The following is a 14,911-nucleotide window of genomic DNA, read 5'->3' as shown; positions in this document are numbered from 1 at the left end:
CATCTATTCAGACTTTATAAAATGGTTCCAAGTGAACTTATACTACCAATTTGCAACTGCTTTTGCACCGTTTAGTGACAGGCTGCACTGCATTCCAACTTTTGTCCAAATTTGTGTTATGTCACTGCTGCAAAACAGGACCCACTGCATCAATAAAAGTTGACTCTGATTATATCTCTCTACAAATCTCTTCCTGATCTCTCGCAATTGCCTGTGTGTCGGCATCTTCAATGGGTGAGTGGTTTTACTTAATTAGCGTTTTTTGTGGAGCTCAACATGCTGAAATTCACCTGGAACTCACTTCATATTGGAAAGTTGAAAAAATGATCCCCACACTTGCTTTCCACACGATCCACATGAAATCTGGTGGATATGTCGAGCATAACAGCAACCATTCTTTCTCAGGGACATGTTTTGTTATATATTTGAATAATCCAGACCTGGGCTGCAGTGTTTGCATTTCGACAAACTCCTACAAGGGAATTTGCCCAAATGAGCCCCAATTGAGAGATCGATGATGCTAATAAGTGAAGCTTTCCTTCTGTCCAAGACATGAATTGTAGGCTGAGGGTGTTTTTCAAAGATTGATAATAATCTCAAAAGTATGACATTTTAGTTTGAAGTTGCCATTTCAGGCGATTCCGACTCAGGCCTACTAGACAGATGGGTGATGCTACATTGTGAAGCTTTGTTGCTTTCGTCATCTTGAGGAGCATGTTTGATCAATTTGAGGATTTGCCATTGAAATCTTCTTGTGTTTGACTGTTAATGTACACTTAATAAATAATGGCAACAGATCATGCCTGAACCAAATTAATTAACCTCACATTATTTCCCTTGGGAGATGTTTTTGTCATTGTGTTCCATTTCCATGCACTTTTTTTTTTTGTTAACACCAATTAGTGATTGATTCCAGGCATGTGTAATGAAAGGAAAATGTTGTTATGTTGGCATTAATAAATGAGACAAAGGTTGGCGAGGGACATCGAGGGCCTCCTCAGAATGGCACAGATAATTAAGTGTTATTTCAAAAAATGGCTTTTCAGGAAAAAAAAAGTAGTGTGACTCATTGATTTATTTTTCTCATTTACAAAATAAACTATGTATTTCGTTGGAGTGTTGTTGCGGATCAAACCAGACTTTCACAACCTAATCAAGCTCTCTGCATGAGGGCTCTTTTATAATTGGGGGAGAAAGAGTGTCTGGGTCTATTTGTGGTGTGGCGCAGTGTTGGAAATGCCAGCTGTCCTGTCAAGGCTGTGCTGGAACAAACAGTTATTTGGCAAACTCCATGCCACTTGTTGGAATGCTTGCAATTAATTTCGTAGTTTTCATACGGTGGTAACTACTCTGTCGATGTAATTTATGTCAAGAATGAGTAGTGGTTCCTTTGGTTACAGTTGTCAACTTCCAGATAAAAATAATTTGGGATTCTGTAACATTTTCTTGAAGCATTTTTACTTGTGGCGGTAGCATTTCATCACTAAGCTAGTCAATAACACTTGGGTAGCGTGCTCATTATGTAAATCAACCCCCTTTCCGCGTCACAATTTAGAACCACTCACTCAGAAATTGTTTTTGTCTTGTACGTACATTCATACTGTTGTAACTGATCTGTAGATAGAAGCTCTTTTTTTTTTTCTTTTTTTTTTAGTAAGGATTTTCGAATCGTTGCCATTACCAGCGGTGACCAGATTTAGAGGGTTCTGATGAGATTGTGCTGACCACTAGCCTAGAGCAGTGCTCCCTAGCTTTCACCGAGCCAAGCTACTCGTCTTATATAATAAATGAAAATGTAACAGAAAATGTATAAATAATAAAAGAGTGATGATGTAGTCTCAATGGACTGATATTGACCGATTTATTGTGAAATCTGGACCTAATTCGTTGAACTCAAATCTATTATTCCGTTGTTCTAATGGTTAAGTTCTTGCGGCACCCACACTGCTGTGTGCCATCGAGGCCCAAGAGTGTCACGATAAAAGCGAGCACCGGTCAAACAGTAAAAGCAAGTCAAATTCTATTTTCACTCACGGTGACAGCACTTCATCACTGTGCCATCCAATGGCACTTTTTGTAAAATAGTGTATGGCTTTTTGCATGCGGTCCATGCAGACTCAAATACATGCTGCTCCCACCTTGACAACTTTGTTGACCATACGAGTGTGTGTCGGTAATCAGAAGCGACGCTGTTAAAGCTAATTCGTAGCTCTGCTCGGCCTTTGGCTTTAACTTGATAATGTACTCTAAAATTAGTATTATGTACACTAATTTTTTAGGTTGTAAACGATTGTGTTTCCATGTAGTCGTACCGTCACTGGGCAGACCTTTGCCCAGCCAAGCTCCTCAGTCATGGGGAGAGGAACTCTGTGTGGAGGTGGTATTATGTAATTAGCCCCACTTTTACATCACAAGCTGGAAACATTTAGAAGGGGTTTCTTAAAGACACATTTTCTGAAAAAGGCTTAGTGTAATTTCACACCGAACAGGTGAGCAGGGACTCTAGAAATCCATACTGTATATTTGTATGCAAGCAATTTAAAAAGTCAATTTTCCACAACATATCTCTTTTTATTCAAAGCAATTGCCTTCGGAGGTTCAACTGCATCTATTTTTGAGTCCCTGAAAACTTGTTTTGTGCTCTCACTGTACACCTCAATGAGGACAACACCTGCTTGCAACATGATTGACACTTGTGACAAGTCCACTGATGGACGCATGCCCGACAAATCCGTGTCCACGACGGGGTTCAGGCCAAGGCCCCCACCCTCCTAGCTCTGTGCAGACGGATACAAAAGGAGGAATGGGGTTTGATGTCGGGCCTCTTCGGGCTTGCGGGCGAGCTTTCAAAGCCAGCTGGTCTGGCTTTGGGTTAGGTCGATGGGCCGAGTGAAACCGAGGCTGGCTGCGGAAAGAAAGGAATTTTAGGCAAAAGGAAAGGGATGAAGACAGTCAAGAGAGAGGCCAAGTGGAGACTGGAACAGCAGGTTCTGTGAAGGCATTTGTGTGGCAACAAAAAAAAAAAGCAGGCAAGGTGTCAGAAACTCGACTCGATTGACAAGGGATTGGATGCCAACCGGGGGTAACGTTTAGCTGTATTTACTGCAGTGTTCTGTGATTGTTTGTCATGATTGTTGTGGAGCTGCAAGTAATCAGTTATTTTAGTCATCGATGAATCTGCGTCATCTCTACTTTTTTTGTTGTGGCAATAGAATCACTCTTGAGTACAATTCGTCTTCTTGAAAGGAAATTGCAGGAATGTAAAATGCTAAATGGAGCTGCTATTTGATTGTTGTACTATTAAATGGGGAGTATAAAGCCTGCGTTTTCATCAGGTGGAATGGTCCAGATTTTATCTGGTTTGCACAGATTCTACATTTCCTCTCTGGGTTATGTTGGCCAGATAGCAATAGCTGCGTTGGCCATTTACAGCGAGACATTGTAACGGTGGACCTCAGTCTAACATACCAACCTAACCTCACATTTCGGATCTGACCACTGCGGTCGACACCTTGATGGGAGGTTTCCAACAAGCTGTATGGTACACATTTTGGTACCATGGAAATACCAAAGTGGAAACCGTACTACTTGAATGTGCTTGACATGGTTCTTGACACTTTTCTCTGATTTTCACTTGCTTTTGTTGAGCGTTAGGTTGTAGAAATGATTGTCTTTCATCTACAAAAACATACTCAATGCTGCGGTGTACCATTGCTACGTCAATAATGGCAGCACAGAAATGTGATTTTGATTTTCAAAGTCGATAAGACACTTCCAAAGCGAAGCCCAGTGTAATTTTTGGAGCATTTTAATTGACACAAGCAACCTAATACTGTGTATGTGCTCTTCTCCCATTGCCTGACACATGGAATTTCTGCTTGCCATAATATTGTCCTTGTACAGCTTGAGTTTGCACAGCAAAGCAAAAGAGGATGAAGAAAAACTGCAGGAAGTGCTAGCCTGCCTCGCCCCGTGCTGGCCATAAAGCACACTCTCATTTAACCTGGACGGCCGCGTGGCCAAAAGCCAAGAGCAGAACAATGCAGACACGGCCAGTTAGTCTGAAACGCTTGTACGCTGCTTGTTTCCAACTCTTTTCACCCTGACTCTCCCCTCGTGTTATTTGATACCAGCCGCTCACTCCATGCGTGAAGCAGACCGTTTTTTTTTTCCAAACTCAACAATAATCGATCTAAACTCTCATGCTTTAAGGTGTACTGCACTCTTGATTAAACTCTTTAGACTTTGCCAAGTTAATAACGATTGTGTTTACTCAGGCGTCCTGATAAATACGTTCACGTTTGAGTGACTTTATGTTGGTATCGCATGTAGAAATACCACTTGAATTAATCAAGAATGTGTCTAACATGTCCCATGACCGCTGTGATTCAGTCTCATGATGTTAAGATGAGTCTTAACAATGTGATGCTGAACAATTCGGGAGGGGCTCATGCGAATCACATTACTGCTACATTGTGTTATCGTATGACATCTGTAGTGACCAGAGGTGGCAAAAGTACTCACATACATACATGTCATTGGTATACACCAGGGGGTGTCAAACCCATTTTCGTCGCGGGCCACATTTTAGTGACCATTTCCCTTGGAGGGTCATTATGACTGAAACCATTGAAGAAAGTCAATAATAACGGATTATTCAACTATTGTTTAAGTTACTGTCATGGGGGGTTTGGCACCAAAAAACAAAATGCTGACAATATAGCTCTTATTTATTCCATATGAGAATTTGAAATTTTGGTCCATATTTTGACAAGCATCATTGAAGTTGACATCTATGATTTGCTTTTGCGGGCCACATAAAATGATGTGACGGGCCAGATCTGGCCCCCGGGCTTTGAGTTTGACACCTGTGGTATACACTAAGATTGTCATCAAAGTTGAAGAAGTGATTCAATGCATGTACTTGAAAGTATTTGTAAATAAAAGTGCAGACTGCTAAATCTACTGACGTAGATAAGGAAAAATGTCAATTATGGAAGACTTTTTTCATAACTTTGAAAATAATGTTTTCTGTTTCCCTCTTTTATTAGTCTTCTCAAGCTCTATGTAATTAGTTTTTTTTAAGTTACGTTGTTAGTCGCAAGGGTTAAAAGTCTAGCTCCATTGTCCATATTTAGGAAGTAACAGTCATACAACATGAGAAAAATAAATACCGTAAACAGATATTACTTTGTCCAATTCTGGAATGACACCCTTATCTCCTTTCTTACTAAAGTAAGTTAATTTGAAAAGTGTATACTTACTTTTGGCCCACTCTTTATATTGTACGTTATGATTTTCATTCAATATGAGGATTTATTTCTAGAAAAATACAAAACATATTTTATAACAGAAATATTTTGTATTAGTAATGGCCCTCCCCCACAATACACAACCAGTTTTTTCTTTTGCTCAATAATTAGAAGAAAAAATAATTCAGTAAAAGTACAGATCGGGTTACATTCGTCACTTTAATGTCTGAGGTGTGTGGTCACGTATAAGCTCACAGCACCTGCTCTCCTCCATAAAAAAAAAAAAGAAGAAGAAGACCAACAAACTGCTGTCATGTTCCAAAGGCACTGCCACGCCTACCCTTTGGCCCTTTACACGTGACATGTTCCCGCCTACCTTTTGCTTCGATTGGCCGTTCCCATGAGGCGCTGCGTGCCACGATTGGACACCGCGCACGCCGATCACAAGTCACCGCTGTTGTCTGAGTGACGTGACATTAAAAAAAAAAAAGTATTTTTGGTCCACCTGTTCATTTTTCCCACTCCTGCACCCTCTACTTAACTGTGTTCCAAGACTGTTGGTTTAAAATTCGCTGCCAACTTTTGTCATAAAAACACACGCTCATTCCTTGTTGTGCGCGTGCGCGGACGAGCGAGTGCGTTGAGTGGGCGTCGGTAAGAAGTGATGACGTCTTATAAGGGGGCAGAGCCTAGCTGTCAAGAGGCAGACTGGCTTTTTCTGAGTTTGTCAGCTTAGATTCCCCCCTCCTTCCTCTCAACACACCCCGAAAATAGCAGCTCAGCGTGTTCAATGTGAACCGAAATTACGTTTTGTCCAGCGGAGCCGCCGGTAGAGTGTCTCCAACAACACGACCCGGGACGAAAAAGGTGAGTGAACGCAAATAGAAACATTTGTTGTGGAAGGCGGCCGTGACTGACGAGGGCGAGTTAGTAACGCCAGGAAAGCGCCAGAGGGAGGCGTACAGTACAGTACAGTACAGTGGATCGCCCAGATTGGAACACGTTTAAAAAAAAAAGTAACTCTTTTTTGGGACCACCAGTTTCAAACGACTATTTGACGAAACGCTGCTGATAGCGGATCACTTGCGCGGTAGCAAGACGTCACGATTCGACCAGTCGTTTGCTCCTAAAATTATGTGGGTTATGACGAGTGAAAATTTGACAGTTCTCCCCTCCCAAAATGATTAAAGTCAACATTTTGGTCAGTTTGGCTAAAGTTTGTCCGCTCTTTGATGATTAATGTCTCATTCACCCTGTCTGTGACCATGGCAGCACCTGTTTGTTTCATGCACAGTTGGTGTTTTGCACTCGTGTTGTTTAGACAAGAGGAACCCTTGACAGTATTCACCACTATCCCTTTTAAACTAGTCAAACTAGTCTTTTACGTTCAACGAGATGACCCCCCCAACCCAACAGCTTTTCCGACTGTATGTGTATGAACAGTGCGGATCACCTATCTTATGTCTATTGACGGCACAGACGATTTGCACTGATTTTGTTTTTGTTTCTTTGTAGACAAAAAACAAAAACAATGGTCGAAGTTCTCATCTCTTTCCTAAAGCAAAACTAGTCATTTACTTCCAACTTTGTAGCCCACTTTGATTTTTCTGTTAGTTTGCTACTAAACCAGTTGGTGTGTCCATCATGACCACAGAAAAATTGACAGTTCCCATTTCTTGATCTGATACACAGAGATGGGGCCATTTTTCCGAAATGTGCCCACTTTTTGATAAGACGCATCTCAACCATGGCAGCACCTGCTTTTTGCAGAGTATCACTGCTGTTGTTTTTGTTGCGTAGTCATGAAAACACCTGACAGCATTCAGTATTTTTCATTGACATTTAGTCCACTTTGGCAGCTTTTTGCATGGCACGTGTGATATTTAACGGTGCCAATCAACATGGCAACACCTGCTTTTTGCGTGCAAGTTGACATTGCAGTTGGTGGTTTGCGCTCCTGGTCTTGTTGGTTTGGTTGTTGTTTAGTCACGCTAAGAGCTGCAAGCACTTTGAAGGAAAATGCTGTCAGCTTGAAGCTATTATTAATTTACTTTGAAAAGTGAGGACTCTCCGGCTGCTTTGAAATGGAACTTGGACTTGAGTGTGAATTTGTAAGAAGTGATATGAAGTACAGTATTTAACAAAGAATGGATTTTTGGGGATTTGTTTGCTTGGAGCATTTGTTTTGATTTCAAACCATTAATGGAGGTTATGGAAAAATTGAAGTCATCTGATCCTGTTATTGACCGTACAGGCAGTTTTTCTTTGTAGCTTTGTAAGCTTTGTTTTCCAGGGAACATATGTTCACAGTCACAAATGAGGTATATCTTGAATTTGTGACAGTATGAGCAGAGTGGCGGCTCGGGGTTAGAGCTCATATGCTTCACAGTCAAGAGGTTCTGAATTCCAATGTCAGCTCAAGTCTTCCTGGGTGGAGTTGTTCTCCCTGTGCTTTTGTTGGTGTTCTCGATGACGATGGCCGTAATGCGTGGTATTGAGTTGAGTCGAATATGATCACGCCTCCAAAAAAGCAGGAAGGAATGGAGAAAGGAAGTTACGGAGTTAAATCAGGAAAACACAGGACGCCAACCAATGCAAAAATAAACAAGTCGGCTTCTTGAATCCAGCCCTTTTTGGTTGTATTTCAACTACATTGTGTGCACAATTCAGTTTTGTTTTGCCGTTAAGTGGCACAAGAAATTGGATAACTTCAGATCGGAATCCGGACTGCGTCTTCCAAATGTGGATACATACACATATGTACTGGGTATCTGAAAATGCGTGTGGAGCGTGAATGGACAGCTTGGATATCCATTATTACTAGCTTGATGTCAACGAAATACAGCCTTTGGTAATAGACAATTCAATGTGGTCTAAATACGCTACTAGAGAGTGGCGTCCATCAACAGCGAATAAGCAAAACACTTGCTGACAGTGATCTGTGGAGTAAGGCAGAGGTTACTCTCAGTTAAGAGTCATCCCAGGTCAACTCAATGATATGTAACCTTTCCAAAGGGCTCCAGACTGACTTATTTATTTTTACGTGGAGCACGGTGGCCCTGAACCTGAAATTTTAGAGGTGCACTCAGAAATTTTAGGGGTGCACGCTGTTGTTAGTCATTTTCACGGTGTTGATGTTGAAAGGCTCGAACTGGGGAGAAGAAATGTTTGAGTAACAACAAATATGAAATCATCTCATCATCATGAAATGTACTAATTGAAGAAAAAAAGATCAACGTGCAAAACGATGCAGTGCAGCTATCGTCTGGAGCCTTGTCGAGTTATTCAAATGCACATCTGGGTTACATGTGTTCGGTCAGTGTAAGCACTTTACATGGGGGGAAAAAAATTAACGATACAGTGAATCTCTCACACATTGCGGAATCCCCTTAGTCACTGATAACTCACGGATTTACTGTCTGTGCTCATGTGCGCCACCTGGTGGTAGATTTATGTATGTTGAGGAGTTTCATTTAGAGATAAGTAGTGCTTTGGTGAGCGGCGTTATCGGAGTCGTCTGGTATTTGTTCTTTTGGTCATGTTGGCCGTCACAGCGCATTCACGACCGGCTGTTTGCTGCTCAGTTTTGATGGCGAAGCAGTAAAACGGCCTCCAATCTGCAGTCATTAAGCCACGCGCGCTGCCCCCGGGCCTCGGTGGTAATGTTGCTCATGATTCTCATCATGTGAGCTTTTATGCGTAATATGCAGACAAGTATCGTTTGAACAATTTATGGGCTGCTCTAGTACGTCTGAGAGACCCGTCGTTAGTGTCTGCCTTGTACATGGGCTGTTGGTCTAACCTCAGTGCCCCCCCCCCCCCGCGAGGTTTTCCGCCTTTGTCTGTAACGCAAATATTCATCTTTTTTTGGGGGGAGTTTATGAAGTCTCTAGTAATGTGTATTTAGTACTTGTCAGCATCTTTACCCGAGTTCCTAATTGAAAGGGAGATACAGGATGTGCGAGGAACGGGGCAGCTGCAGCATCCTCTCACTGCACTCTCCGTCCCCACTTTAATCTCGGCCCTTCAGCGTTCTCTTTCCATCGCAAATGTGGAGTGCGTGGGCGCGTCGGATCTGCTATTAATGCCGGTTGTCAGAAAGAGAAAATGGGTGTTTAACACAGAGCGCAAAGGACCTTCTCCTCCGTTTTTCTGCTGCCAGGATGTTCTCTTTGAGGATTACAAGGGAAGCTGGTAGCCAGTTGCGCAGTGGAGAAAGATCGAAAAAGACATGTTCATTGTTGTCATTGTGGTCCAACAGCATTTTCTTATCACAAGTCTCAGGAAAAGGACCCACATTTCCGTTGGCAGAAATGCAAAGGCCCTCTTGAAGTTATGTAGTTCGGCCTTGTTGTTTTTCTTAGACCCTATGAAGGACTTTGCGACACTCAAAAACTCACCAAATTTTGCATGTGTTCAGCATGGTGAACATTTTCGTACGGCAAGGGTTGCTGACATGGCATGAAATCTTGGCTCTGTACTGTCGTGTCCCTCTGGCTTTTTTTATTTTCTGTCCCCAACATAAAATGTTCGCCTGTCCATCATGTGTAGACCCACAAAAAATTCTCCAAAAGTCATGACAAAAAAGGCAGAGGAAATCTCTGATTTTGGTTTCAAATGGACATATTCGTATTTTCTTCCACCTCTCAAAGATGAGAGATGTCATTGGCTTGGTAGCATCCCCATGAGAATTTTCTGAAAATTCAGCCCCCACAGTCATTGTCACCTAGCAACATGAGATTTCATGTTCAGACAGATCAACAACAACGTAAAAGTCTCAAAAACCCATGCCTGAAAAGCCACAGAACGTCTGCCATGTTGGTTTGAAGTGGCCATTTTAGGCAAGAACACTTCAGGGCTGACAGTTTGTCCTTTGCCTTTTTATTCATGGAAATGTCATTAAACTTAAAATTGTTGTTGTTTTTGTAGTCCAAACTTAACAGAATCCCGAGTTGTTCATTTTCAAATAAATAAATAAGACAGAACGTTCCAAGAGTCCACTAAAATATTTCATCATTGTCCTTACTGAACTTCTTCTTTTGATTTGTTTTTTTTTTGGTTTTGTTTTAAAGCCAAGTCACTCTTATCTAGAGAAACAATATCAAGCTTTGTTCCCTTGTTTGACTGAGAAAGGGCATTTGGTAACATGACGCATTCTTTATTGGCACACCATCATCAATATGGAGATTCCAGCATTCTACTGTGAGACCTTGAGGTCACATGCAGAATCTTGAGCCTGGCAGATAATGTTTTACAATGCGGTTTAATGGAAGCCCCCCCCCCCCACCCCAAAAAGCTCGAAATAAATTACTCGCATCATATGGAATCATTCTCACTGCTTGATGATCAATAATCACAATAATTTATATGAACATATTTATAATTTACAATTTGGGGTTGGAACTAAATGGGTCACCATGTGTGCCATGTGGCATGCTAGCACCATAGGCGTTGGTGTCTTCAATTTCTGGCCCTCCTTTTAGTGTTTGTGTAACAACTAAGCCTTTTTCTTCCACACGTTTTTCTTTTTATTAAAAAAAAAAAATCTATCTATATATAGATAAACACTACAATGGATGTTTTTGGAATGTGGGAGGAAACTGGAGTACCCGCAGAAAACCCGCATCGGCACGGAGGAAGCATTCAAACTCCACACACGGAGGCTGGGAATGGATTCGAACCCACACCCTCTGCATTGTGAGGCAGACGTGCTAACCAGTCGACCACCCTGGTGCCCAACTATCAGAACAACCCCCCCCCCCCACACACACACACACACACACGCACACACAAATGCAAAGTAAACATTTTGTGTAGTAATGAAGTAGTACAAAAGTCCGAAGTAAAACAATTTGTAAAGGAAAATAAGCTGTTGATAAAATGGAAATAATAACGAAAGTAATATTATTAATATTCACAGTTGCCTTCACTATTAAGAATAGTTTTTGCAGATTTATGTAGAACATAAATATGTCCGATAATTTCTCTAAAAGTGAGAAAAAGCACACTTTGTTGTGAAAATGTATGAATAAAAATAAAAGTAGTTTTATATTCTTGTAAAATAATAACCACCACACAGTTTGTCAGTTGTAGTCTGTAGATTTCCATTGAAGGAGTAAAAGAAATTCGGTTGCAGCAAGTACCACAAAATAACCAAATTTGTGTCGTTAGGTTTTGAGGAAAAATTTTGGTTTCTAAGACAAACCTTTTGTTCATGTCCTTTACTGCAGTTTTATATTTGAATGATTAAACACTACTTTTTTTTTTCACCTTTAAAACCAATCCTTTTGTCACGCTCCCCAGACAAGCAGCCCACACCACAAGAGTGACGTCAGTCTTGCAAAAATCGAATTCCCAAAGAATAGTAGGGCAAGAAAACAGTTCTCCCAAGCAGCCAACATTTTCCACTAATGGCTTGACGTGAACTTCGAGGCTAAATGTATTAGTCATTGAGGCCCTGTTTGTATAGCAAGACGGCAAGCGTCGACCTTTCAACTGTCCTCCCTTTGACTGAAACCTCTGGTGGTAAGCCACTGGGTTTGGCTCGCTCAGCACATGTGCTGCTGAGCAGGGCAGAGCGGCTTAAGGGCCGAGGTTGTCTTTTCCTTCTGTCTCCGGCGCCCGAGCCTGACAAGTGGTCTGGACTGGACCACACTTTTCAGTTTGCTCGGAAGATCCCGGAGCGGAACCGCTCTCTAAATCTGCTTTTCACCGCCACAAATCCCGCCCGCATCTCTGTCAACATGCATTTTGATTTTGGAACCAAAGTAACTCAATTAGAAAGCATGCCCTGGAACTGTTGTACAAAACAGTAGTCATGCAAACAAATGGGTCAAACCTCTGCTGACCAAGTCAAATCCATAATAGATTAGAGCTCAGACCTCCACCAAGTCAAAGCACCTTTAATGTACACTGTAGTTTTGCCTACAATCTGTCACAAATTGCCATCAATTTTCAGGGCCGAATGATTGCTGTATCAGTCAACTTTTTAACGTATTTTTTAAATAGAAAATAGCTTGAAATGATGATTTTGAATTTCAAATGGAAAAAAATGGGTCATTTGAAGGGACCCAAAAGTCAAGCAGCTGTCCCTCTCCATTGAGAGGAGCCAGATGAGGTGGCTTTGGCATCTGGTGAGGCTGCCTCATGGACGCCTCCCCCGTGAGGTGTTCCGGGCTTGTCTCACCGGGAGGAGTCCTCGAGAACGACACATGACACGATGGAGAGATTATGCGTCCTGGCTGGCCTGGAAACGCCTGAGCATTCACCCGCACTGCATTTCAGGCAAATGGCCACCGGGAACTTAACCTTGCGTTATCCAGAGGTTTACCCAACTATCATCTCAGTTTCAACTTTTACCTACTCGTCTTCTCGATAGCAAGTCCCTTCCTTGGCCGGTCTCTGCCGTGTTCATAGTTACCTTCTCTGTTTTGACTTGTGGTGGAAACCGCGCGAGTGCGAGGTGATGACTTTGCAAAGTCATTTAGCACCTTTGTGAAATGTCACCTCCACTTATTTTGGCTTTCTGAGGTGTGCAGGCCCAACCTCACAATCACACTCTGTGTCATTGCAAGAGAATGCGGACTCACGAAGAAGACCAATAAGCCCAAATGTGTTTGTGGTTTGCTTCACCGTTGTATCTACAGTCAGGCCCGTAAGGCTTAAGATCAGTCATTAAAAACTGGTGACTGGCCACATTATTGAGTTATAAAGTGTTACGTCATTGAAACCGACTCTCTGAACAGCAGTTAGAGACATCCATTTGCTGAGTTGCATTTTAACAGAATTCTAATGAGACTTGGAGAAGAAAAAAAAACATAATTCAAAGGAATATATTATAATCTAATTTACTAGATCAAAAGATGTGCATGATTACCAAGATACCCCACTGTATTGAATTTCTGATGCCCCCGACTATGTGGATCTTAAAAAGCATCTCACACTCGAGATTTGAATTTGCTTTGTATTCTGTTGGTAAACTGAAGACATTGTACTCTCAGATAATCAATTAGATTCTGAGGGTGGAAAAGTTTCAACGAAGTCTTCCCGAGTTATGACCGATGGAGCTGTTTACTGTCACAGGCCGAGCACTTATAGAAGTGATTTGAAACCTCACGTCACTTATTGCTGGCGTTACTGCCTGCCGTTCACTTTAGCGTGACATTACTGTATGTGACACACTGTACAGAAATGGAGCGTCATTTATCAGAATCCGGATCGTCTTTATTGGCCAAGTATGTGGAACACACAAGGAATTTGTCTCCAGTTGTATAGGCTTCACTAGGATTGCAATAAAAAGCAACTACGATAAACAAAGACATGACATCTAAGTATCGAAAGACTTTCTGGAGTGTAAGGGTACCGTTAGTAGTAGCACCCAATGACAGTTGTGCGCCATCGAGCAGAGACTTTTGCAAAATGTTTACCTGCACATTTTGGAATCATGAGTCAAGCGAGGCTGTGTTGACACTCGGGGTGGAGGTATTGTTTTGTTTGCCGGTACTAGTCAACAATTTGGTGATGAAGTGCTGCCTCTATGAGTGAAAATCAAATCCATGATTTTACAGTCTCAATTGGGGCTCGTGATAGCTTTTTTAGACACGTTTCTGAATATGTACAGTATATCTCCCCTTAGTTGTCATGGTAGTAAAAGCCATGCTCAGAGTTGGCCCACAAGTGACCAAGAATTATAACACACAATAAATACACCCTGTTTAGTGCTGAAATTAGCCTGTTTTGAGCGGTTGGCTGTGCCACGTGCAAATAAGCTACTGCTCACCCACACCACACATGAGAGATTCACTTTTGTTACACTGACGACTGGGGGCAGACGTATTTGTTGATTCCCGAGCGCAAACTAAGAAAATGCACAGTCTTCTGTATTGTGTCTCACTGAAATTAGCCTGTTTTGAGGAGATGGTCCATGTTTGGTGCCATGCAAATGAAGCGCTGCCCTTTGTTGCAGGGCCAGTACCAGGATATCTTTTGTGAACCTGGTGACTTGGGGCGGATTAGCAATAATAGTTTTGAAAGAAGTAAATTATCCATGAGATATCGCCTTTTAAAGTCCCATTTCAGTCACATTAAACCACTTTTTCACATTTGTCAAGCCGTGGACAAACAAACCAATTGTTCCGATGCTGGTTCAATCCAGTAGCTGTGGGAAGAGTTGGAGCCCCGCAGGAAAGGCCCCGGCCTGCGATATACTTGTTTTTCTGTCTGTCTGAGGAGCCTTGTGAACCAAGACAGCTGGAGGTGGCGCGGGGTAAGCCGAGTCCTCGCCTTATTCAGCAAAACACATCAACCATTACGACAGCAAAGGGAAGTAACGCCCCCGCAATCACACACACACGCTGCAGTTCGAACGGCTCGGGTCTGACTTTGCAGTCCATAAGTTGACGACTCTTCCGTGGCCAGTTCTTAACACCGGCACCTTCAAATCCAACCCTTGATTTAGCGAGAGCAATTTGGACTCAGGTTGGATGGTTTTGTCGCAGCCCTGCTCTGTGCGTCTCACAGACCAACGGGTACCGTAATTCTGTTGCGAGGTGTTGGGCCCACCCGCTGAGTGCGCCTCTGCTTGCCTGTCGAGGTGAAAATGGTGTCGGCTTCTCCATCAGTGAGCGGTCGGCAACCTGCGATCACATCAGATGGTGTTC

The 14,911-nt window shown here is 42.3% G+C and overlaps 1 protein-coding gene across 6 annotated transcripts in view; it reads left to right on the top strand.

Moving 5' to 3' along the window:
• The first annotated feature begins 210 nt into the window (after positions 1-210).
• mef2aa (myocyte enhancer factor 2aa) overlaps positions 211-14,911 on the top strand; it is a 65,743-nt gene continuing 51,042 nt past the window's right edge. For 2 of the 6 annotated variants that reach the window (XM_019865414.1, XM_019865408.1), the window contains exon 1: positions 5,994-6,119. The gene's annotated coding sequence lies outside the window, so the exon portion shown is untranslated. Of the gene's footprint in view, positions 235-3,061; positions 3,083-5,992; positions 6,120-14,911 lie in introns of those variants that run through there. The other 4 variants (XM_019865411.1, XM_019865409.1, XM_019865412.1 and 1 more) reach the window with 4 other exon arrangements.

The sequence above is a fragment of the Hippocampus comes genome, unplaced genomic scaffold (genome assembly GCF_001891065.2).
Source record: "Hippocampus comes isolate QL1 unplaced genomic scaffold, H_comes_QL1_v1.1 scaffold42, whole genome shotgun sequence".
In the NCBI taxonomy this organism is placed as follows: Eukaryota; Metazoa; Chordata; class Actinopteri; order Syngnathiformes; family Syngnathidae; genus Hippocampus; species Hippocampus comes.
This window is presented reverse-complemented; position numbering and strand designations above follow the sequence as displayed.